At 42.4% G+C, this 26,180-nt stretch overlaps 1 protein-coding gene and 1 non-coding gene across 3 annotated transcripts in view; one reads left to right on the top strand and one right to left on the bottom strand.

Annotated features, from left to right (window-relative positions):
- Nucleotides 1-4,609: 4,609 nt before the first annotated feature.
- Nucleotides 4,610-4,680, top strand: TRNAG-GCC (transfer RNA glycine (anticodon GCC)). Its single transcript has one exon. It is a non-coding gene; the product is annotated as a tRNA-Gly (tRNA).
- An 8,204-nt stretch (nt 4,681-12,884) lies between these two features.
- The window catches only part of LOC114676843 (uncharacterized), a 49,430-nt gene continuing 36,134 nt past the window's right edge, over nt 12,885-26,180 (bottom strand). For both annotated transcript variants that reach the window (XM_077997945.1, XM_077997948.1), the window contains one exon: nt 12,885-15,525. The gene's annotated coding sequence lies outside the window, so the exon portion shown is untranslated. The remainder of the gene's footprint in view (nt 15,526-26,180) is intronic.

Genomic DNA, 26,180 nt, shown 5'->3' with positions numbered 1-26,180 from the left:
CTTTTAGAATTTGTCTAGCAGTTTCCCTAGTCTTCACCAGAACACCCCCCAACCCCCACCACCCCACCAAAAAACGTTTTATCCAGGATAAAACTGCTTGCCTTATTATTTTCTTAAATTTCATGCTGTAATCATTTATACAGTTTCCCAACTTTTTTAGCATGAATCTTTCAAAATACAATTTTCTTATCTCAGTTTGTGATCCTGATCATATGTCAAGTAATATAATTTTCTGATTCATACTTTCAGAATATTTTGTCTTAATTTCCTGATTTTTGCACACACATATACAAATAAATCTCCATTTTTCTTTTCTTCATTCTTCATTTATTTATTTATTTATTTATTTATTTATTTATTTATTTTTGAAGATGGGGTCTCACTCTGTTGCCCAGGCTGGGTCTAGAATGGTGTGAGACTTAGAAATTACTGTAGATATTGTTCATTCAAGTTCTCATAATGAAAATTGTGAGACATCAAATCACTTTTTATGTTACGAACCACGTGCTTCACAAACTCAGATCTCAAAGCTGTATAGTAATAATACTGTAGATTAAATCTAAATGTCAGCCCACCCAAATATAAACTATTGGATATAGAAATATTCCCACCCAATTATGACTTCCCAATAATCGTAATAGTAAGCCCATACAAAAATAAAGCATCAAAGACTTTTTAGCCGCCTATCTACCATCCACTCTCTTTTCTATAGGTTTTCAAAAGTCTAATGGCTCCAACTTCAAAGTAAATCTGACTCAGTATTAGTCAGGGAAAGTCACTCCCAACATTCCTTGGCCCTTTCACCTTAATTCAGAATTCTTCCATTTTTTTTTCCTAAAAGAATCATCAATGGCTCTTGAATTTTTTTTCTTTTTTTGCACATATCCATCCACAAATGTCCCTCTTCCATTCTCCCCACAGGTACAGTGATATCTAATGATGGGTTACAATTTTTTTGTTGTTGTTGTTTCCCCTTTAATAAATTCAGGGGCCTGAATAATTACTAAACAGCCAATTTTATATCTTTAAAATAAGTGTATCCAGGCTGGGCGCGGTGGCTCAAGCCTGTAATCCCAGCACTTTGGGAGGCAGAGGCGGGTGGATCACGAGGTCAGGAGATAGAGACCATCCTGGCTAACACGGTGAAACCCTGTCTCTACTGAATATACAAACAATTAGCCGGGCGCGGTGGCGGCGCCTGTAGTCCCAGCTACTCGGGAGATTGAGGCAGGAGAATGGCGTATACCCCGGGAGGCGGAGCTTGCAGTGAGCTGAGATTGCACCACTGCACTCCAGCCTGGGCGACAGAGCAAGACCCCGTCTCAAAAAAAAAAAAAAAAAAGAAAGAAAGAAAGAAAGAAAAGAAAAAGGAGCCGGGCGCGGTGGCTCTAGCCTGTAATCCCAGCACTTTGGGAGGCTGAGACGGGCGGATCACAAGGTCAGGAGATCGAGACCATCCTGGCTAACACGGTGAAACCCCGTCTCTACTAAAAAATACAAAAAACTAGCCGGGCGAGGTGGCGGGCGCCTGTGGTCCCAGCTACTCCGGAGGCTGAGGCAGGAGAATGGCGTAAACCCGGGAGGTGGAGCTTGCAGTGAGCTGAGATCCGGCCACTGCACTCCAGCCTGGGCGACAGAGCCAGACTCAGTCTCAAAAAAAAAAAAAGAAAAAAAGAAAAGAAAAAGGAAAAACCCTAAATCAAACAAAATCCCTGCCTTTATAGAGTTGGCAGTAATTAATTTAATTCTCATTTTGCCCCTATTGGGTAGGGACTATTATGACCTTATTTTATAGATACGAAACACATAGCAACAAAATTTACGTAAAGACACAGGGCAGGGGCTGGGTGCGGTGACTCACACCTGTAATCCCAGCACTTTGGGAGGTGGAGGCTGGTGAATCACTTGAGATAAGGAGTTCGAGACCACCCTGGCCAATATGGTGAAACCCTGCCTCTACTAAAAATACAAAACCTGGCATGGTGGCACGCACCTGTAATCCCAGCTACTTGAACCTGGGAGGCTGAGGTTTCTGTGAGCTGAGATTGTGCCACTGCACTCCAGCCTGGGTGACAGAGTGAGACTCCATCTAAAAAAAAAAAAAAAAACAGGCCGGGCACAGTGACTCATGCCTGTAATCCCAGCACTTTGGGAGGCCAAGGTGGGTGGATTACCTGAGGCCAGCAGCTCGAGACCAGCCTGGCCAACATGCGAAACCCCGTTTCAGCTAAAAAAAATTAGCCAGGGGTGGTGGCGGCGCCTATAATCCCGGCTACTCAGGAGACTGAAGCAGAAGAATTGCTTGAACCCGGGAGGCGGAGGCTGCAGTGAGCCGAGATGGCGCCACTGCACTCCAGCCTGGGCCAGAGTGAAACTCTGTCTCAAAAAAAGACACAGGTTAAACGACTCACAGGTAAATCTGGAAATTGGGGTTAGGGTGAACTTTCACTTTCACATAATATATTTTGATATATTTAAATTTTTAATAAACTTATTTTACTTTTATACTAGTTTTGTAATTAAAGTGTGAGTTAAAAATATTTTTAAATGATTTATCACTTCCAGTTTCTTATTTAAAACAATCCTACCTTTCCAGGCCCTCCATGATCTAGTCCCATTTGCTTCTCCAACTCTCATTCCTCCTCGCCTCATGCACTCTCCATTCCAGCTACCCTAGGTTAATGTCTCTCTTGAGTTTGGGACTTCTGTTCGCTCATTATTCCGTTACCTGCGAAACCAAGTAAGATCTTGCACACAAATTATGAACCAAAATTAATTATAAAGAGGAGTTTCTTTCATATTGAATCAAAATCCGTTTTTTTGTTTGTTTGTTTTTTTGTTTTTTTGAGTCGGAGTTTCACTCTTATTGCCCAGGCTGGAGTGCAATGGCGCCATCTCCGGCTCACCACAACCTCTGCCTCCTGGGTTTAAACGATTCTCCTGCCTCAGCCTCCCAAGTAGCTGGGATTACACGCATGTGCCACCACACCCGGCTAATTTTGGTTTTTTAGTAGAGACAGAGTTTTTCCATGTTAGTCAGGGTGGTCTCGAACTCCCAACCTCAGGTGATCCGCCCGCCTCGGCCTCCCAAAGTGCTGGGATTACAGGTATGGGCGACTGTGCCCGGCCCCAAATCTGCTTTTTTATAATGATTTTTACCAATTAGTCTTAGTATTCTATTAGATATTTAGATATTTACAGTTCTCTCTCTCTCTCTGTGTGTGTCTCTCTCTCTGTGTCTTTCTTTCTTTCTTTTTTTTTTTTTTTTTTTTTGAGACAGAGTCTCGCCCTGTTGCCCAGGCTGGAGTGCAATGGCACTATCTCGGCTCATTGCAGCCTCCGCCTCCCAGGTTCAAGCGATTCTCCTGCCTCAGCCTCCCGAGTAGCTGGGACCACCGGCTTGCACCACCATGCCTGGCTAATTGTTGTAGTTTTAGTAGAGACCAGGTTGATATTTACAGGTTTCTATCCAAGGCATCGTCACAAGACAATACCACCAGCATTTAAATATTTATACATAAGTTTTCTCTTTCTAAGTTAAGCTTCTCTAACACTTTCAGACATTTTGCTGGTTGAACCTTGTTTCACCAGCCTTTACCATCCTAGCTTCTTTTCTTAGCTAGAATACTCCACTTTGCCAATATCCTTCCTGAAGTGGGGCATCTGGAGAGTACACCAGAGTCCAGGGCTGAAACGAGTAGTTAGAAAGCAAACAGCCTCCCTTGCTTTGTTTTTTTCTGAACTTTGTGTATGTGGAGCTCTGATTGTATTCACTTCCTTGACAGTGTGTCCCACATCACTGGATCACAGTTCACTACTGCAGTAATCCGCAATGGCTATCACGGTGCTGAGTCCTCTGCACCTAATACCTTACTCTACTGAGTAAGGTATTATTCAGCACATTCTACTTAAGAAGGCAGGAAAGCATTTAATATAAATAGCATTTAATTCAATTTATATTTTCATATAAATGAATTCATTTTTTTTAAAAAAATTGGTGTTTATTCAAGAGGTAGTCACACAGCTATCTGGAGCACTTTATTCTCCAAAAAAAACCCCAATTCCCCCAAACAATCTGGAGAGGCAACATTTAATTGTATCATGAATCAATAAGTAGCAGTACTTCAAGTGACCAACTTTTTTGTTGTTGTTGAGGCAGAATTTCACTCTGTTGAGGCAGAATCTCACTCTGTCACACCTAGACTGGAGTGCAAGTGGCATGACCACAGCTCACTGCAGCCTTGACCCCCCAGGCTCAAGCAATCTTCCCTCCTCAGGCTCCTGAGTAGCTAGGACTACAGGCACGCATTGCCACCATGCCTGGCTCATTTTCTCTTCTTTCTTTTTTTTTCTTTTTTTTTTCAGTTTTTTGTAGAGACAAGAGTCTCCCTGTGTTGCCCAGGCTGGTCTCGAACTCCTGGGCTCAAGCAATCCTCCCCACTCGGCATCCCAAAGTGCTGAGATTACAGGCATGAGCCACCATGCCCAACCAAGTGACCAAAATATTATTATCTTCTTTCTCCCTTATCTATTATCTTTCTAGCTACAAAGAGCATCTTCTAGTCACGTTCCGATGATGTTATTGCTTTTCCTCAACACTTCTGTCGGTGCATGGGTGGTTCAGTGGTAGAATTCTCGCTTGCCACGCGGGAGACGTGGGTTCGATTCCCGGCCTATGCAGTATATTACTTGGTTTTGGGCCAGGCGCGGTAATCCAGCCTCAGCAACAATGAGCGAAACTTCCTCTGAAAAACGTACAAAAAAACTTTTCGTGGGTCCCAAATGCTTCTTAAGTTGAATGATTTATAGGACAGGCTTTGTGACCCTATGACTGACCGTCCTTTATCACAAAAGACTCTAGTTTTCCTCCCATATAGCATTTCCTCCCCAGTCAGGAGAGAGACTTTCCCCCAAGCATGTCTCAGCTCAGCCATCTGGAGTTTGCGCATGTGTTTGCCATGTTAATCCCTCCTTTCTAAGAGTTCTCTCTGGGGTTATGAATCTTCTCAAATGGTATGAGTTTGACAGCTAAAATGGACTGATTTAAATCACTGTTCACAAACTGAAAATACGGTGGAATCAAAGTTCAGAAAAGATGGCCCGAGGACCTTGCTTTACTAGGAAGCAAGTTCTGGAACCAACACTTGTTTTTGGACTGTCCTTTCCTATCTTCTATTTATTACTTTTATTATATTCTCCCTGCTCCCTATTGCCCCCACCCCTTCACTTTTTAACCTCTTCCCGTAAGACACTAAACATATGCAAGAATATGGGTGAAAACAGTAAAAATAATAGTTAACACTTGACAAGAGTGTTTCAGATAGACCCAGGCTCTTTACTTGCTTTATCCCTAATCTTCACAATAGTTCATATAAGGAAGAGATGGACGCACTTATTTTTTATTATTTTTAGTACAGACGGGGTTTCACCATGTTAGCCAGGATGGTCTCGAACTCCTGACCTTGTGATCCGCCCACCTCAGCCTCCCAAAGTACTGGGATTACAGGCGTGAGCCACCGTGCCTGGCCTGATTTAGGGTTTTTCAACCTCTGTACTACTGAGTAATTTCCAGCAGTGGAAAGAGGGGCTGGTGTCCTGCGCACTGTGGGTTGTGTAGCAGCATCTCTGGCTTCTGCCCACTTCTACCTACAACAAAAAATATTTAGAGACATGGCCAAATGTCCTCTGGGGGCAAAACCACTGGTCTGATTTACTGCTGAGTGCCTGTCACCCAGCACAGCATGCAATAAATCTTTGTGGAATTGAATGAATGAAGTGAATGCACATAGGAAGCCCTCAGTAAGTGTTAGCTATTTTTATTATACTATTTTCCAACTATATAAATTTCTACATAAGTGGGATCCGATTATGTGTACTTCACTACAAATTGCATTTTTTCCTCTAACAATCTACCTTGGTTATGTTTTTATATCACCAACACCATTTTATACAGTTGTATCTCAATAGCTTTCTATGGAGTCACAGTAGTTTTATAATTCATTTATTCAATTCCTTATTGATGTATATCTAGGCTAATTTCAATTTGTTGCTATTATAAATAATGCTACAAATAACATTTTTTTCAGTATGAATTTTTACTTAATGACACATCCAGAGCTATGCAATGTATCATGTCCTAATTTGGAAAGGGATTTTTGTATTAGGCAGGGTTCTCCAGAGAAACAGAATCAATAGGATGCGTGTATACATAAGGTAACTTGTTTATAAGAAATTGGCTTACACAATTATGGAGGTTGGCAAGTCCAAAATCTGCAGGGGAGATCAGCTGGCTGAAGACCCAGGAAAGAGTTGATGTTGCAGTTCAAGTCCCAAGGTCATCTGCTACAGATTCCCTTGTGTGGCAGGGAGCTCGTTTTATTCAAGCCGTCAACTGATTGGATGAGACTCACCCACATTAGGAAGAGTAATCTGGGCCAGGCTTGATGGCTCACACCTGTAATTCCAGTACTTTGGGAGGCCAAGGCAGGTGAATCCCTTGAGCTCAGGAGTTCGAGACCATCCTGGGCAACGTGGCAAAACCCCATCTCTACAAAAAATACAAAAATTAGCTGGGCATGGAGGCGCATGCCTGTGGTCCCAGCTACTCACAAGGCTGAGGTGGGAGGATCGCTTGATTCCAGGAGGTCGCAGCTGCAGTGAGCTGAGATTGTGCCACTGCACTCCAGTGTGGGTAACAGAGTAAGAGCCCCTGTGTATCAGTCCATCTTCACACTGCTATAAAGAACTACCTGGGGCCGGGCGCAGTGGCTCATGCCTGTAATCCCAGCACTTTGGGAGGCCAATATGGGCAGATCATGAAGTCAGCAGTTCAACATCAGCCTGGCCAACATGGTGAAACCCCGTCTCTACTAAAAATACAAAAATTGGCTGGGCATGGTGGCTCACGCCTGTAATCCCAGCACTTTGGGAGGCCAAGGCAGGCAGATCACAAGGTCAGGAGATCGAGACCATCCTGGCTAACACGGTGAAACCCCGTCTCTACTAAAAGTACAAAAAATTAGCTGGGTGTAGTGGCGGGCGCCTGTAGTCCCAGCTGCTCGGGAGGCTGAGGCAGGAGAATGGCGTGAACCCGGGAGGTGGAGTTTGCAGTGAGCCAAGATCACACCACTCCACTCCAACCTGGGTCACAGAGCAAGACTCCATTTCAAAAAATAAATAAATAAAAGAAAAGAAAATACAAATACAAATACAAAAATTAGCCGGGTGTGGTGGCATGCTCCTGTAATCCCACTTCCTCAGGAGGCTGAGGCAAGAGAATTGCTTGAACCTGGGAGGTGGAGGTTGCAGTGAGCTGAGATCACACCACTGCATTACACCCTGGGCAACAGAGCAAGACTCAGTCTGAGAGGGTGTGTGTGTGTGTGGGCGGGAGAGGCGGTGGGTGTGGAGAAAGAACTACCTGGGACTGCATATTTTATAAAGAAAAGAGGTTTAATTGACTCACAGTTCTGCATGGCTGGGGAGATCTCAGGAAACTTACAATCATGGTGGAAGGTAAAGGAGAAGCAAGCACCTTCCTCATAAGGTGGCAGGAGAGACAGAGAATGAGAGGAAGTGCCACACTTTTAAACCATCAGATCTCATGAGAACTCACTATCACAAGAACAGCATGGGGGAAACCACCACCATGATCCAATCACCTCCTACCAGGTCCCACACTCAACATGTGGGATTACAGTTGGAGATGAGATTTGAGTGGGGACACAAAGCCAAACCAAATCAGCCTGTCTCACAAATAAAAAAAGGAATAGTAACCTGTTTCATTCAAAGTCCACCAGCTTGAATGTCAGTATCATCCACAAACATGCTCACAGAAACATTCAGAATAATGTTTGATCACATATCTGGTTATCATGATCCAGCCAAGTTATAGAAAGTAAAATTAGCCCAGTACAGTAGCTCACACCTGCAATCCCAACATTTTGGGAGGCTGAGACAGGTAGATTGCTTGAGCCCAGGGGTTCAAGACCAGCTTCGACAACAAGGAGGAACACCATTTCTACAAAGAGATATAAAAATTAGCAGGGGGTGGTGGTGCACACCTGTAGTCCCTGCTATTAGGGAGGCTGAGATGGAAGGACTGCTTGAGCCTGGGAGATTGAGGCTACAGAGAGCTGTGATTATGCTACTGCACTCCAGCCTGGGTTACTGAGTGAAAGCCTATCTCAAAAAAAAAAAAAAAATCCGTTCCAAATCAGGAGTGTTGCTAAAAAAAAAAAAAAAAAAAAAGAAAGAAAGAAAAAGAAAATGTATCACATATAAAATTAATCATCACAGATTCCTTGCCAAAACATCAGCAGAACTGTCTGACCACCCAAAAGAGAACTGTTGATGTGAACTGTGTGCTAACCAGGAGCCTGGACTGGACAACCTCTTTATGCTCATGGGGTTCTGAGTCTGGATAGAGATGCCATCTGAGAATAGTGACATATGTCTTTCTCTTTCTTCCTAACCATGGCTACAGACTAGTCTATTTTTGTGGTTTATCTGCCTACTGTTTAGAATTATTCTGTCTTCTTGGGGCTGTCAGGCACTCAACTGACACTTCTTGATGCTATTGCTGTGTCTGCCTTGAGCAGCTAATGATGGATGTGAAAAGCCTTGTATAATTGTTCATGCCAAGGCAATGTGCAGCCACGTGCTCCTGTGGTCTCCTGTGGGCTAAATAAACCCTGATAACCAAGCTTCTTATCATTATGTCTAAAATTAAAGTAAACAAATGATGAGCAAGGGCTCGAGTGGTTTATTACGGTTGAAAAGTACTGACTGATTTAATGCATGAATGTTATAACGCCTATTTATATGGGTAAAGGTTTGGGGGGTTATTCTAGTTTCCCATCTGGGTTCCAGGTATGTGAGATTGCTGGGTGGGAGAATGTTATAGATTGTGGGTTTGTTGTCTTAAGGTAGGTAGCTGCCATTTCTGCCTAAATTATCTGTAAGGCAAGAAACCAAATATATAAATTAATACCGTACATAAGCAAACATATAATTATCTAATCTCAATCAATACTTCCCTACTTGTGAACAAAAGAATTAATACAGTCTCTTTGTCTGCTGCTTGGTGTGAGGTTCCTTTACCTTTACAATTAGGTTTGTGTTCATGAAACAAGGTTAAAAATTTAGGGAAGGGAAGAAATCTACTATTTAAAAATATATGACCATTTATTTTTAGTTACCACTTTATAGCACCTAGGTATTAAAATACATAATAATTAGGAGCTAAGTGTATCCCATAATCTGTCATCATTCGCTCACTTCAAGAGGCCCATCATTAACCTTTCCATTAATTCTACGTCTTTTAGATCTTCCTAAATCAACACCTACTCTAAATGACTCCTCAAATTAAACCCTAGTTTTGCATCTGCACTTTCTCAGTTCTAGTCTGAAAAGCCTACAATCTTTTCTGTCTAGTCCCCATTTCTGCCTCACTCCAGAATCTGGCTTGAAGCCCTGGTCTTTCTCAAACTCAATTGCTGGCAAGCAAATCCTCCATCAAACAGATCCCTCACATGTCTGTGCATTAAAAATAGCTAATATGACTCACTGGCACTTCTTACTTACTCAAACTAAAGGACAGCATCTGTGCTTCAGGGATAGGAGAGTGAAGAGAGCAGAATGTGAAGAGGGAAACTACCAACATTCAAAAATCATTTTCTGGACTTGATATTGACGTTAGCTTTGTCCCTGGTATTTCCATCAGGAAACATATCTGCAAGTGATTGTATGTAGAATTATTCTTTCTTAGCTGATCTGTCTGCGGACCCACATTTTCAAGGGTGTCTGATATGGTAAATATAGCATTGTCATGCTTATTTATGGGCCCCACTGTTTAGACTAATATTATAATAAAGGTCCTGGTTGCAAAAATGGCTTTTGTCAACCTCTTCTGCCTTTGTTTCCAGAGCTGGACCTGTTAATTAATTCATTCCTTCATTCAAAACATCATTATTGGCTGGGCACGGTGACTCATGCTTGTAATCCCAGCACTTTGGGAGGCCAAGGGGGAAGATGGCTCAAGTCTAAGAGTTTGAGACCAGCCTGCGTAACACAGGGAGACTCTGTCTCTACAAATTAAAAAAAAAAAAAAGAAAAAGAAACTTATGCTGAGGTAGGAGGATCACTTGGGCCTGGAATGTCAAGGCTACAGTGAGCCATGATCGTGTCACTGCACTCCAGCCTGAGTGACAGAGCAAGATCCTATCGCAAAAAGAAAAAGGAAATTATTATTGAATGCCTTCTAGGGCTGCCATGTTCTCCAGCTCGTAAGGGCACCATTCTCCGTATAGTCTCTGGAGTTGACCTATAGAGGGGGCATTCCCTTCCGGGGTATATTTACTGAGGGACATAGAAGGGTATGTATGACATAGTCACCTATCCAAAGCCCTCCGGGGGGATTAAGAAACATTTTTCCACTTTCAAGTACATTACTGTATATTTATTTGTTTGTTTGTATGTTTGCTTGTTTTGAGATGGAGTCTCGCTCTGTTACCCAGGCTGGAGTACAGTGGCATGACCTCAGCTCACTGCAACCTCCGCCTCCCAGGTTCAATCAATTCTCCTGCCTCAGCCTCCCAAGTAGCTGGGACTGCAGGCACACGCCACCATGCCCAGCTAATTTTTTTGTATTTTTAGTAGAGACGAGGTTTCACCATGTTGGCCAGGCTGGTCTTGAACTCCTGACCTCCGGTGATCTGCCAGTCTCAGCCTCCCAAAGTGCTGGAATTACAAACATGACTCACTGCGCCCGGCCAGATTACTGTTCACTTGTTACTCATTCATACCTATTGGTTATTCATTAAAAATAGCCCAGGTTTATGTTTTTATTGGCCTTGTCTAGTGGCTTCCTCCATGTCCAAAGACTCTCTGCTCCTGATATGAAAGCATACTTAGTAATCAAACGTAAGCACGGTACAGAACTAGGCAATACAAATACTGACTTTCTATGTAAGGTTTCTGTCTCGTAAATGTTGATAATGCTTATCAGCTAAAGGGATAAAGTCCAGTCCTGCACCCAACACAGCTGACAATATGACTTTTGTAATCCACAAAATGCCATGTATAATTATCCTAACCATTCCTTCACTTAAAAAAAAAAAATCAAACTGGCCGGGCACGGTGGCTCACGCCTGTATTCCCAGTACTTTGGGAGGCCAAGGTGGGTGGATCATGAGGTCAGGAGATCGAGACCATCCTGGGTAACACGGTGAAACCCCGTCTCTACTAAAAATACAAAATATTAGCCCGGTGTGGTGGCGGCACCTGTAGTCCCAGCTACTCGGGAGGCTGAGGCAGGAGAATGGCGTGAACCCGGGAGGCGGAGCTTGCAGTGAGCTGAGATTGCGCCACTGGCACTCCAGCCTGGGCGGCAGAGCGAGACTCCGTCTCAAAGAAAAAAAAAAAATCAAACTATGACAAGAGAAAATTTGTGTTTCTTTAATAGAACCAAGCCAGGAAGGTCATAAAATCTAGTTGTGACAGGTTCTCCTCTCAGTAGGAAAACTTTTTTTCCTAATAGTGGCTGACCTTTCTCATAATTTTTTTCACCCCTGTCAAACATTTCGAAGACTTAACACAACTCCTTTTGTTAGATGGAAAACACCTTGTGATTCAGGTAGAAATAATTCTTCAAGCAGAGGAATTTATATAACTGTGCCTTTTACCATCCATTAAGCAGTTTTTTTATGTTGGCCTACTTGCAATGTGTATTAATGTCAGTTTATAAGAGGAAACAACGTTCAGCCTTTTCACTGGTTTATAATAAGAAATCACTATTTCAAATGACCTTCCCTGAATACCACTCTCTACTGAGTGCTGGAAGGAGCGTGGACAAAGATGAGTAAGACACTGCTCACGCTCTGTGTATGCACGCAGTCTGGTGTCTGCGATGACATCTACTCAAAGAACTCAGTCAACTGGCAAACTAACAGGGTTTATAGCCATGGGTGAAACAGAGTACCTTGAGAATATGGGAAGATTAATTCCAACTGGGGGATTTGCTAGGGTGTGTAGTGACCACGTGGGGATGTCAGAGGAACGGGAAAACAAGAAGATTAAGGGATGAAGAGAGACTTGAAACATTTAAGAAAGGAAGTCTGGTTGAGGAATTCAGACTTAACCATGTAAGTCCTGGGATTGGAAGTAACAATGCTTAGAAGTGTGTTTCCTTAGCAAGATCTTATGTGTTCTTCATTTCATACAACGAACAACCTAAAATATATTATTTAAAGTCTACAAGAATCTCCAGACCTACCTTCTGTTGCTAATCCTCTTGGCCACTTTGTTCCTGTAAAAGCGCACTCTTCTCCCACCAAATAGACTTTCTTTCTGACCCCCAGCATGTCTTGAGTTCTGCCACCTCTGTTTCCCTCCAGCTCTGCTACCAGCCTGAAACCTTTGTCCAGTCTTCTCTAGCTATTCGATTTATACACTCAGCATGGTTTTTTTGGTTTGTTTGTTTTGGTTTCGGTGTTTTTTGAGACGGTCTCGCTCTGTTGCCCAGGCTGTAGTGCAGTGGCGCAATCTCGGCTCATTGCAACGTCTGCCTCAAGTGATTCTCGTGTCTCAGCCTCCCAAGTAGCTGGGATTACAGGTACCTGCTACCACGCCCAGCTAATTTTTGTATTTTTAGTAGAGCTGGGGTTTCACCATGTTGGCCAGGCTGGTCTCGAACTCCTGACCTCAGGCGATCCGCCCACCTCGGCCTCCCAAAGTGTTGTGATTACAGGCGTGAGCCACCGCACCTGGCCTTGCTCAGCATGTTAATTGAAATTACTCATATATATGTGATTAATATATAATAATATAAACACATATTTTTAGAACTGAGGACCTAGTATGTATTAAGCAGTGTGAAAGATAGAAAAGTATAACAGATCAGCTCACTGCTAATGGAGTTTACCATCTATCTAAATGCTATCCATCCTTTGAGAGAGCTTTTCCAGACCAGAAGCCCAGCCTGTGAAATTTTGGGTAAAATATTCCAGAGTAAGGAACAGCCTGTGCTAAGCCCTTGAATGCAAGGAATGCAGTGGAATACAAGGATGTATGGTGAGCATCCCAGAGCCCCTCTTCAGAATGAGGTATTCGTTTCCCCAATGACTGTTGGTGATAATGGCTCTCCAGGATGAAAGAGAACCACCTTACCCAGGGGCAGCCCACATCGAATAACTACTGAATGTCTGGGTGAGGGGTGGGAATATGGAGCCTTACCCCCTCACCTCAAGGATCAGCCTAGCTCCTATCTCTTTGCGAGACTGGCTAAGGGCTTTGTTGGAAATGCACTACTTTTGCCCATTCCTATGTCCTTCACTGCTGGATAAACTTTCTACCTGCAAGTTCTTATCTCAGAGTCCCTGAGAAAGTGGACATAAGATAGTAAAATATATAATGATGATTTAAAAACATCAGCAACGGGCTGGATGCAGTGCTTCACGCCTTTAATTCCAGCACTTTGGGAGGCCGAAGCAGGTAGATCACGAGGTCAGGAGTTCAAGACCAGCCTGGCCAAGATGGTGAAACCCGTCTCTTCTAAAAATACAAAAATTAGCCGGGTATGGTGGCGGATGCCTGTGATTCCAGCTACTTTGGAGGCTGAAGCAGAGAACTGATTGAACCTGGGAGGCAGAGGTTGCAGTGAGCCGAGATCACACCACTGCACTCCAGCCTGGGTAATAAAGTGAGACTCTGTCTCAAAAAAAAAAAAAGCAACAAAAAAATAAAAAACAATAAAAGGAGATGAAATTTTGTCTAGAGAAAATTTTGAACTCCATGATATGGAATTTATTTATTTATTTATTTATTTTTTGAGACAGAGTCTAGCTCTATTGCTCAGGCTGGAGCGCCAGTGGCGCGATCTTGGCTCACTGCAACTTCCACATCCCAGGCCCAAGTGATTCTCATGCCTCAGCCTCCCGAGTAGCTGGGATTACAGGCATGCACCACCACGTTTAGCTAATTTTTGTATTTTAGTAGAGATGGGGTTTTACCATGTTGGCCAGGCTGGTCTCAAACTTGGGACCTCAAGTGATCCACCCGCCTCGGCTTCCCAAAGTGCTGGGATTACAGGCATGAGCCACCGTGCCCAGCCTGGAATGTATTCTTTATCCTATTGAACAGTTGTTTCCAAAGTGAAGTGGCTAAAAGGATGATAAGGAGTATAGGAAGAAATTATTTATTAAGTATTCATAGTTTTATAAATGTCTTTTTTTCTGTTTTGTAATACAGATAACATATTGGTAAAAATAACACATCTAAACAATTTCAATACATATGTGTGTAATAATATGTGTATATATATGTATATATATATACACACACACACATATATGCATATAGACACACACAAATACTTTGGTATGTGCTCTAATTTTTTCTTTTTTGGCCTCATTCTGTTATCCAGGCTGGAGTGCAGTGACTCACTAAAGCCTCAACTTTCTGGGCTCAGGCAGTCCTACCATGTCAGCCTCCCAAGTAGCTGGGACCACAGGCACAGGCTACCATGACTGGCTAATTTCTTAATTTTTGTAGAGACAGGGTCTCACTATGTTGCCCAGGCTGGACTCAAACTCCTGAGCTCAAGCAATCCTCCTGTCTTGGCCTCTCAAAGTGCTGGCATTATACAGGCGGGAGTCACTGCACCTCTAATTTTTATTTATTTTTTTAAACCAATTTAAAGTTGCATTTAAAATTCAAGACCATACTATAAACAGTGGGAGAGTCATTGAGGCCTTATTTTGCAGAGGAGGATATGCTCACAATATAAATTATAATAATGGATAATAGTTCTCAGCTTTCTTCTTTCTTTTTTTTTTCTTTTTTTTTTTTTTTTTTTTGAGACAGTCTTGCTCTGTCACCCAGGCTGGAGTGCAGTGGCACAATCTTGGCTCCCTGCAACCTCTGCCTCCTGGGTTCAAGCGATTCTCATGCCTCAGCCTCACGAGTAGCTGGGATTACAGGCGTCCACCACCACACCTGGGTAATTTTTGTATTTTTTGTAGAGATAGGGTTTCACCATCTTGGCCAGGCTGGTCTCGAACTCCTGACCTTGTGATCCACCTGTCTCAGCCTCCCAAAGTGCTGGGATTATGGGCATGAGCCACTGCGCCCGGACAGTTCTCAACTTTCAACCCAGGAGAATCCCCTGGGAATTATTAGAAAATACTGATGACCAGACCACACCCCAAATTAATTACATCAACTCTCTGGGGCAGGAACCAGCATCAATATTTTTCCTTTCTCTTGGTGATTCTAACGTGCCAGGGTTAACCACCACTGAAGTAGAGTTATAATCAAGTTTGATATGAATTGGCCAATAAAATACTATACTTTAATATTAAATATTAATTAATTAAAACTATTAAATGTTCTCAAAAGTTACAGAGGAATAAAAGCGAAATATTTAAGAAGTTCTTTTATCTTCAGTATTGAAAATAAATGGTTTTTCTCTTCACCAGTTGTTTTTACTTCCTTATAAAGCCTAGCTGTCACGTGATCCTCCTGACTCTGTGGAAGTCAGAGAAATGAAGAGTAACTCACTCATTAAGAAGCCTTTTACACAAAACACTTTCTTATCTGTTAGAATTTGAGCTTTCTCAGACTCTCAACTTGTTTTCCCAAGTTTACACAATAATAAAATACACACAATGACCTTCTTACTCTTCTTTTGCCAACCGATTATTTAATACTGATTAGCTTTGAAATGCAAATAGCCCTATCAAATAGCAAGCTACTTGCCTTCAACCAGACTAAGGCTGCATTAGAGTGAAAGTCAGAACTGTTTCATGCAAAGAAAAAAAATAGTCAATGGCGTAAACCCGGGAGGCGGAGCTTGCAGTGAGCTGAGATCCGGCCACTGCACTCCAGCCTGGGCGACAGAGCCAGACTCCGTCTCAAAAAAAAAAGAAAAAAAAATAGTCTGTCAAAGGCCCCTAGACATTCAATTTTTTCAGGATTATATTCAGGATATGAAATTCTTTGTACTGACTAACGGATTATCTTTTCTTCTGAATTCTTACGTTTCCAAACCCCCAATCCTGTGTTGACTTACAATTAACCCTTTGCTGACCAGTAGTTGAACTTTCAAACCAAACATAATGCTTTCAGCATTTGTATTTACATCACAACATGACAAATGCTAGTAAGAGAGGGAGTTTTTACAGAAAAATCTTATCTAGCCTATTACATTACGATCACTATTTGTTTTTCTTAAACAGAGAGTAGCAACTTCAGGGCTGCAAAATATCTTTGAGATTACCTAATTCACCCTCTTCATTTTACAGATACGCACCCTAGGTCTGGTATGCCTTTACTAGGTCATTGTTTGGGCTGAAGGAAACAGGGTTGGGTTGCTGAATAGTAAATTCCTGGTGGAATGGAAACTGAGCTGACATTGGCAGATGGGTATTAAACCCTCTGGAGTCCTCCGCCTGAAATTCAAGGCTTGAAAGAGTCGGAGGCTGACAAGATACCAAGACTGAGACTGATTGATTCTGTTTTTTTCTTTTTCTTTTCTTTCATTTATGTATGTATGTATGTATGTATGTATGTATGTATGTATGTACTTATTCTTGAGACAGTATCTCACTGTGCCCCACAGACAATGATTATAGCTCACTGCAGCCTCAAACTCCTAGGCTTAAGCTATCCTCCCACCTCAGCCTCCCCAGTAGCCGGGGCTACAGGTGCACACCACCATGCCAGTTTTTTTGTTTTGTTTTAGACAGGATTTCTTTCTATCAGCCAGGCTGGAGTGTAGTGGCTCCATCACAGTTCACTGCAGCCTTGCCCTCCCAGGCTCCAGTGATCGTCCCACCTCAGCTTCCCAAGTAGCTGAGACTACAGGTGCATGCCACCATACCCAGCTAATTTTTGTATTTTTTGTAGAGATTGTGTTTCACCATGTTGCCCAGGATGGTCTCAAATGATCCTCCCACCTTGGCCTGCCAAAGTGGGGCGATTACAGGTGTGAGCCACCATGCCTCACCTGCCTGGCTAATTTTTAAATTTTCTGTAGAAATGGGGTCTTTCTATGTTGCCCAGGCCGGTATTGAACTCTTGGTCTCAAGCCATTGGGATTATAGGTGTGAGGCAATGCACCTGTCCAGGACTGATTTCTCAAAAGCAGCAGAAGTTGGTGGGGTTGCAGCCAGGTGGCCCAGTCCCTGACAGTACCTACCGAGGGACTGGGGGCTGCCCAGCACTGGCTGATCCCAGGTGATCCGGTCAAACTGGGCATTCCTCTGCAATATCCTTGTGAAGAAATTGAATTAATATTTCAGTGGGATAGTTTAGCAATGACACAGACCTGGGGCAGAAATACAAGTCTTGCCACCAGCTATGGAAACACCATCGTATTTGTTTTGTCTTTAAAATTATCTGCCATTAGAAAATCAAATAGTTGCCAGGGGCTGGGGGAAGGGAGGCACGAGGAATTATTGTTTAACAGGTGTGGAATTTCAGTTTGAGAGGATAAAATAAGTTCTGAGGATAGATGGTGGTGATGGTTGCGTAACAATGTGAATGTACTTAATGCCACTTGCCACTGAACTACAGATTTTAAAATGATTAAAATGGTATATGGGCCGGGCGTGGTGGCTCACGCCTGTAATCCCAGCACTTTGGGAGGCCGAGACGGGTGGATCACGAGGTCAGGAGATCGAGACCATCCTGGCTAACACGGTGAAACCCCATCTCTACTAAAAAATACAAAAAACTAGCCGGGCGAGGTGGCGGGTGCCTGTAGTCCCAGCTACTCCGGAGGCTGAGGCAGGAGAATGGCGTGGACCCGGGAGGCGGAGCTTGCAGTGAGCCGAGATCCGGCCACTGCACTCCAGCCTGGGCAACAGAGCGAGACTCCGTCTCAAAAAAAAAAAAAAGTAAAAATAAAAAAATAAAAATAAAATGGTATATGGTAGATTTTATGTGGTATATATTTTTTTAGAGGTAGAGTTGCATTCTGTCACCCAGGCTAGAGTACAGTGGTTCAATCATAGCTCACTGCGGCCTCAACTTCCTGGGCTCAAGTGATCCTCCTACCTCAGCCTCCCAAGTAGCTGGGACTAAAGCATGTACCACCACACCTGGCTGGGTTTCTTTGTTTCAGTGATTGTTTGTAGAAATGGGGTCTCACTATGCTGTCCAGGCTGAATGTTATGTTATGTATATATTACCACAATAAAAATATATCTGCTCTTAGTGCTTTCTTTCTCTTTTTCTTGTTTCTTTTCTTTTCTTTTCTTTTTTTTAGATAGAGTCTTGCTCTGTTGTCCAGGCTGGAGTGCAGTGGCATGATCATAGCTCACTGCAGCCTCTAACTCCTGGGCTCAAGCAACCCTCCTGCCTCAGCCTCCTGAGTAGCTGAGACTACAGGCACGTGCCACCACGCCCAGGTAATTTTTTTGATTTTTAGTAGAGATGACATTTCACTTTGCTGCCCAGGCTAATCTCAAACTCCTGAGCTAAAGTGTTCCTACTGCCTCTGCCTCCCAAAATGTTGGGATTACAGGTGTAAGCCACCATGTTCAACCTGCCATTAGTTCTTAAATCACCATCTCTGTTTTGTTTTGTTTTTTTTCTTTGAGTTCAAGAGTTTCGATCCTGTTGTCCAGGCTGGAGTGCAATGACGTGATCTCGGCTCACCGCAACCTCCACCTCCTAGATCCAAGCGATTCTCCCGCCTCAGCCCCCCGAGTAACTGGGATTACAGGCAGGCGCCACCACACTTGGCTAATTTTGTATTTTTAGTAGAGACGGGGTTTCTCCATGTCGGTCAGGCTGGTCTCAAACTCTGTCCTCAGGTGATCCGCTCATCTCGGCCTCCCAAAGTGCTGGGATTACAGGTATGAGCCACCATGCCTGGCCCGTCTCTGTCTTTTAAATAAATTTCTCAGGCTGAGCACAGTAGCTCACACCTGTAATCCCAGCACCTTTGGAGGCCGAGGCGAGAGGATCACCTGAGGTTAGGAGTTCAAGACCAGCCTAGCTGACATGGTGAAACCCCATCTCTACTAAAAATACAAAAATTAGCCAGGCATGGTGGTGGGTGCTTATAATCCCAGCTACTCAGGAGGTTGAGGCAGGAAAATCGCTTGAACCCGGGAGACGGAGGTTGCAGTGAGCTGAGATCGTGCCACGGCACTCCATCCTGGGTGACAGAGCAAGGCATCATCAAAAAACAAAACAAAACAAACAAACAAACGAAAACCACCTCATATTCTCATGTATTTTTTTAAATGCCAAAATATTCAAGAAGTCTATGTTTTGAGAAAATCATTGCCAGACTGAAAATTACCTGATAATAAAATCTCCGAGTAAATTTAAATTTTAAAACTTTTGTCAGAAGCAACTGGTACTCAAAGAACACAAAGATTTGTAAATTTCAGGGAAGCTAAAGTTTTCTAACAGCCTCGAAAATTTTATTTTCCAACACTACTTTCCCCAAAGAGGAAAGTTTTGTTGTTGTTGCTGCTGTTGTTTTTGAGATGGAATCTCGCTCTGTCACCCAGGCTGGAGTGCAGTGGCACAATATTGGCTCACTGCAACCTCTGGCCCACCCCGGGTTCAAGCTATTCTCCTGCCTCAGCCTCCCGAGTAGCTGGGATTACAGGCATGTGCCACCACACCTGGCTAATTTTTGTACTTTCAGTAGAGACGGGGTTTCTCCATTTTGACCAGGCTGGTCTCGAACTCCTGACCTCAGGTGATCCGTCCGCCTTGGCCTCCCAAAGTGCTGGGATTACAGGCGTGTGTGAGCCACCGCGCCCAGCCAAGAAAAGATCTTAATACATAAATAAAATATAGAACAGTATCCTTGTAAGTATTTCCAACACGTAAAAGAAAGGGGGGGATCTTTTTGGAATCGTTGCAGTTTGTCATTTAATCGTAACTTTAAAGTGAAGAAAATTGAGTATTAGAGAAGTTAGTTTGTCCAAGGTTCAGAAGAACAGGGTTTTGGATTAGAACCTAAACCAATCAAACTCCAAATCCTCATTGCTAATAATTTTCTGTTGGCATGCAAATGTGTTTCTTGCATCAGGCTATGTAATAATTATAAACAATGGGGCTGGTATAGACGTAAGGTACTGACATTGAATAATTCCCCAAATAACTTTGAAGTAAACTGCTTTTACATAGTAGGAAAGGGCCCTCATAAAGCACTCAGTCCTGGAACATTCTTTCAAAAGCAAGACATCAAAAAAATCGAAACTAAAAATTCTCTATCAGTGAAAAGGAAAAGACCTTTTGCTGAGTGCAAAAGAGGAATCCTGCCAAGCACACAGAGTGAACTGTAACAAATAGATGTAGATATATATAGATAATTAGGCATGATGTAGTGAGTGTTTCACTGAACTTTGAACAGCTGTAGACAGAACCTGAGAATTCTACACAGTTTCTATATTTAACCCCATATCAGGAAATTCCCAACCTGGTTTGAAGCTGTATGGCTCAGCCTGGGATATAAACTGGTATTAGAGTTTCAAAGGATCAGCAGGTGAATTAGAGCCAGGACAATAAAGGGAACAAGTACAGAGCTGTTTATCTTATTTCAGCTACCAGTTTTTCCAATACCCGACTGAGAAAGTGTTGAGAGTCAACACCCTTGTAGTCACGTATGGTCTACGTGTCTTGGTTTTCACATGCATCAGGAGCTGTACCTGTATACATATGTACCCTTAGGAAAGCCAGGCCTTGGGCAAAACTATGGGCAAAGGCAGCCACAAATGTGTATAACCCCAGATCTGCTCCTTCTATCCTCTGGGAACTCCGATTTTCCCATAGCCTTCCAGAATTGTTCTAGGAGGGACTAGAGACTATTTTTCATGAGCAACTGGGTCTAGTTCTTGTTATTAGATATGACTCAGATCACTTCCAGTCTGCAAAGCAGCAGCTGTGATGCCAGTGTTTGCTGAAAATGCTGCCACTGCTGTTGAACGTGCAGAGGTGTGCCATTTTGGGGCCAATGTCTGATGTAGACGAAAACATGTCCTTTGTCCGATCTATGAAGTCAGACGGCCAGGGTTCAAATTCCAACTTTGCCATTCACTAGGTATATTATCTGTGACAAAGGTTTGTGTATTTATCAAACAGGATTTTCACAGCCCTACCTCATAGGATTGTGGTAATGACAGATGATATAATGCACATAAAATGCTTAGTTAACACTGACTGAATGCTTATTATAAGCTAAGCAAAGTACTAATATTGCTATTATCTGTAAGAAACAAGCAGAAGATCCCACTCTCAGCAGTGTTCCATGCAGCAAACTGCTCTGCCAGTTTTTGCTCAGTCTTTAATTGCAGCCCCTCACTTTAGGATCTAGACTGCTCCTGAATAACATGAATGGCGGAACCTGTGCTGTGCTAAAAAACATCTTCTGACTGGGCACCATGGCTCACACCTGTAATCCGAGCACTTTGGGAGGCTGAGGCGGGCAGATCACGAGGTCAGGAGATCAACACCAGCTTGACCAACATGGTAAAAACTCGTCTCTACTAAAAATACAGAAATTAGCCAGGCATGGTGGCGGGCACCTGTAATCCCAGCTACTCAGGAGGCTGAGGCAAGAGAATCGCTTGAACCTGGGAGGCAGAGGTTGCAGTGAGCTGAGATCGTGCGACTGCATTCCAGCCTGGGCGACAACACGAGACTCCATCTCAAAACAAACAAACGAACAAACAAAAAACCATCTTCTGCACAGGTCCATATGTGGCTCATTCCTGGGGTAAACCAAGTGGGATGCCACCAATATCCAGGAGGTATAATAAATTGTACCTAGTTTATTAATTACAGAATTGCAGTACAGTAGTAATTTTTTGTGTCTTTTTGAATGACCAATTTAACAATATCATATAAAAAGATAGAAAAAAACCCCACAATTTTCAGAGACTTCCAGGTGTTGTTAAGAAGGGCCCCAAATATGATAAACGCCACTAAAATCTGAGTTGCAAACTAATATGGTTTGGTGTGTGTCTCCTCCAAGTCTCCTGTTGAAGTGTGATCCCCAGTGTTGGAGGTGGGGCCTGGCCGGAGACATTTTGGTCACAGGGGTAGATCCCTTAGGAACGACTTGGTGCCCTCCAGATGGTAATGAATGAATTCTCATTCTGTTAGTTCATGGAAGCTGGTTGGTTAAAGGAGTCTGGCACTTCCTCCTCTCTTGCTCTCTCTCTCTCTCTCTCTCTCTCTCTCTCTCTCTCTCTCGCCATGTGATACATCAACTCCCTCTTCAGCTTCCACGATGATTGTAAGCTTCCTGAGGCCGTTACCAGAAGCAGATGCCAGCATCATGCTTACTGTACAGCCTGCAGAACCGTGCGCCAAAATAAACCTCTTGCCTTTATAAATTACCCAGTCTCAGGCATTCCTTTATAGTGATGGAAACAGACTAATACACCCACTTTCAAAGGACACAGGTAAAGTCCCTCTTAGAGAATGGTGCCTCACAAATCACACCTAACGTACATTCAGAATTTCATGAATTCCTCCTAAGACTTTGTCCTATAGACCTACTTCCGTGTCTGCACACATAGAAATATGAACAAAGATAGGTGTTGCAGCCATACAGCATATATACATAAATGGAAACAAATGTCTGCAGAGAACAGGGTAACTAAATCCTGATACTTTTTAAAACAATTGAATAAATATGTTCTGATATGAAAATTTTTCAATACCAATAAGTGAAAAAAGCAGGTGTTAGAAAGTATCTCTAATATGCTCCAAGATACGTGTATGTGTGAGTGTTTTAAAATATGTATACATATCTGTTTATATGCCTAAAACAATTATGGAAATATATACTATATATATTTAAAATTGCACATGGATATAAAATGGACAAAGTAAAAATCAACTACACGTCTAATATTTAGGAATTAAAATGATATCCCAAAACCTCCTGTTGGTTTTACTTATTTTAAACAATATTTAGTACGGCAAAATACCAACAAAAAAATTTGAATAATCTATAAAAATGTGTTGTAAGAAGAATGTAAAGGTAAAAAAGGTATTAGACATTAATGACAATTTTCTTTCACTAAACCTGTACCCAGGTTGTCTTTTCTGAATTCCTACTTACATGTCAGAACTGGAGGGGCTACGGAGTTACTTGATTATTTAAGTATCATCCATTACCCTGTCATGTTCACAAGGGCAAAGGAAAAAAAGCACTTCTTTTCCAAGTGCCTCAGACTTGTGAGAATTGAAAGTTATAAAGTGCTATTTAATATTGTTTATATATATTTTCCCTTTAGTTTAACCAAATACTGGGAGATATCTAGGGCCCTGTATTACAGAATAGAAGAAAGTATTTTAACGATTGTTTTATACTATGAGATAGCTTAACAAAAACATGAGCTGAGAAAATCTCTCAGATAAAATGATCAAATAACATAATGATATTCTGAAAACAAGTAAAATATTGCAGTCCTAAAGAAAATAAAATGAGGACCAAAACAATATTAGTACAAAACTTTTCAATTGATGGTAAATAAGAAGATAGTCATGGCCGAGCGCGGTGGCTCAAGCCTGTAATCCCAGCACTTTGGGAGGCCAAGACGGGCAGATCACGAGGTCAGGAGATCGAGACCATCCTGGCTAACACGGTGAAACTCCGTTTCTACTAAAAAATACAAAAAACTAGCCGGGCGTGGTGGCAGCGCCTGTAGTCCCAGCTACTCGGGAGGCTGAGGCAGGAGAATGGCGTGAACCCGGGAGGCGGAGCTTGCAGTGAGCCAAGATCGCGCCACTGCACTCCAGCCTGGGCGACAGAGCGAGACTCTGTCTCAAAAAAAAAAAAAAAAAAAAAGAAGATAGTCATAATGAAAGCATAATGAAAAAGGTAAAGATTAAAGGAATTCAATATGAAAAGAATCTAAGTATAACTGATGTTCTTGAAGGAAACTCAACAAATGTAAAGAAAGTTTTATTCAAAGATACAATTCAAGAAATACCCCTGAAATGAGCCAAAAACTGAATCTGCAGAACAAAATATCGCCTCGAAGAAAATTTGATTTCGAACATTCAACTCACAGACAAGCTAATGAGGTTCAAGAATAAAGACTTTTTTTCTCAGCATCTAGATTTTATAGATTAACTGCCACCAAAGGGAGAAAACTTTGGCCTAATGTGACTTCTCCTGGCAATACTCAATGCCAGAAGGAAACAAGGGCAATGGTAGCCAAAGTCTAAAATGACCTTCAATGATTCCTGCCTCCTGGTGTTTATATCCTTGTGTAGTCATCTTCCTCATTTTAACAGGATTGGTCTGTGTGACCAATTGATCCCGTGGAAGTGATGGTATGTCACACCCAGGACTATGTTATAAAAGACACTGTAGGCCAAGTGCAGTGACTCATGCCTGTAATCCCAGCACTTTGGGAGGCTGAAGCGGGCAGATCACCTAGGGTCAGGAGTTCGAGACCTGATCAACATGGAGAAACCCTGTCTGTACTAAAAAAATACAAAAAATTAGCAGGGCATGGTGGCACATGCCTATAATCCCAGCTACTCGGGAGGCTGAGACAGGAGAATCGCTTGAACCTGGGAGGCAGAGGTTGCGGTGAGCCGAGATGGCGCCATTGCCTTCCAGCGTGGGCAACAAGAGTGAAACTCCATCTCAAAAAAAAAAAAAAAAAAAAAAAAGACACTGTAGCCTCTGTCCTGGTTCACTTCATTCTCCCCCGGACCAGTCACCCTGGCGTAACCCAGCTGCTCTGCAAAGGTCAACATGATAAGGAACTGAAATATTTCACAAACAGCCAACGATATACCAACTTGCAACAACTACCACATGAGTGAGCCATCTTGGAAGTGGAAGTTCTAGTTCTGGTCGGCCCTTGACATGACTACAGCTGTAGCCCACAGCTTGAATGCGGTATCATGAGAGATCCTGAGGCAGACCTTGAAGCTGAGCTGCTGCCAGATTCCTGACCCTCCGCATATCATAATAAAGATTTGTTGTGTTAAGAGGCTAAAATTTCCAGTAATTTGTTTCATAGCAATGGATAACTAAAACAATCCTCTAAAAGGGAAATAGCATGTGGCCCCAAAATATTAAACATATACACTGTGATCCAGGAATAACATATTCAGACGAGTTGTTATTCAAGAGCAGAAGTGTGTATTTTCATAAATACAAAATGTTAGGCGCCAGGCGCGGTGGCTCACGCCTGTAATCCCAGCACCTTGGGAGGCCGAGGCAGGTGGATCACCTGAGGTCAGGAGTTCAACACCAGCCTGGCCAGTGTAGCGAAACCCCATCTCTACTAAAAATATAAAATTAGCTGGGAGTGGTGGCAGGTGCCTGTAATCCTAGCAATTTGGGAGGCCAAGGCAGGAGGATTGCTTGAGCCTGGGAAGTCAAGCCTGCAATGAGACATAATTGTGGTACCGCACTCCAGTGTGCAACAGACTAAGACCCTGTGTCTAAAAGGAAAAAACAAAGAATTACTTGTTGAGGAAGACCAGCTGATTAAGAGATTAATCAAAGTGAAGCATTCAGAAACAGAAATTATAGTAAAAAAACTGGCAGTGAGCATTGACTCTTTTAAATTGGAGAAATGACACTAAGTTCCTATGGAAATTTATTAAAATTTCTAGTTTGTATCAATAGAGTAGAAAATAAAAGTTAAAAATTATACAAAATACAAATAATAATAATGTGAATAACAAAGTTAAGAGGAATTACAGGAATGCTAAGGTCTTCGATCTTTTTCTAGAAGATTGTTAATTAACAGGTAAACTGCAAAGATTTTATTAAATAAACACACTGACTCCAATTCTTCTATATGTTCCACAAATTCATTGTTAAGATAAATCTTTTAGGAAATACTATCTCTTTTGGTAAAGAAATATGCTCTGATATTTTTTTCCTACCTCACCTACCATTGACTTGAGAAAATATGCTCTGATTTTGAATTTCAAATTCAAATGAATTTCTTCCATTTCACTTGTTTATTTTCTATTGTATTTTTTTTTTTTTTTTTTTTTTTTTTGATACAGAGTTTCATTCTTGTTGCCCAGGCTGGAGTGCAATGGCGTGATCTCAGCTCACCACAACCTCTGCCTCCCAGGTTCAAGTGATTCTCCTGCCTCAGCCTCCTGAGTAGCTGGGACTATAGGCACATGCTGACATGCCTGGCTAATTTTGTATTTTTAGT

The sequence above is a fragment of the Macaca mulatta genome, chromosome 3, assembly GCF_049350105.2.
Source record: "Macaca mulatta isolate MMU2019108-1 chromosome 3, T2T-MMU8v2.0, whole genome shotgun sequence".
NCBI classification, from domain to species: Eukaryota; Metazoa; Chordata; class Mammalia; order Primates; family Cercopithecidae; genus Macaca; species Macaca mulatta.
This window is presented reverse-complemented; position numbering and strand designations above follow the sequence as displayed.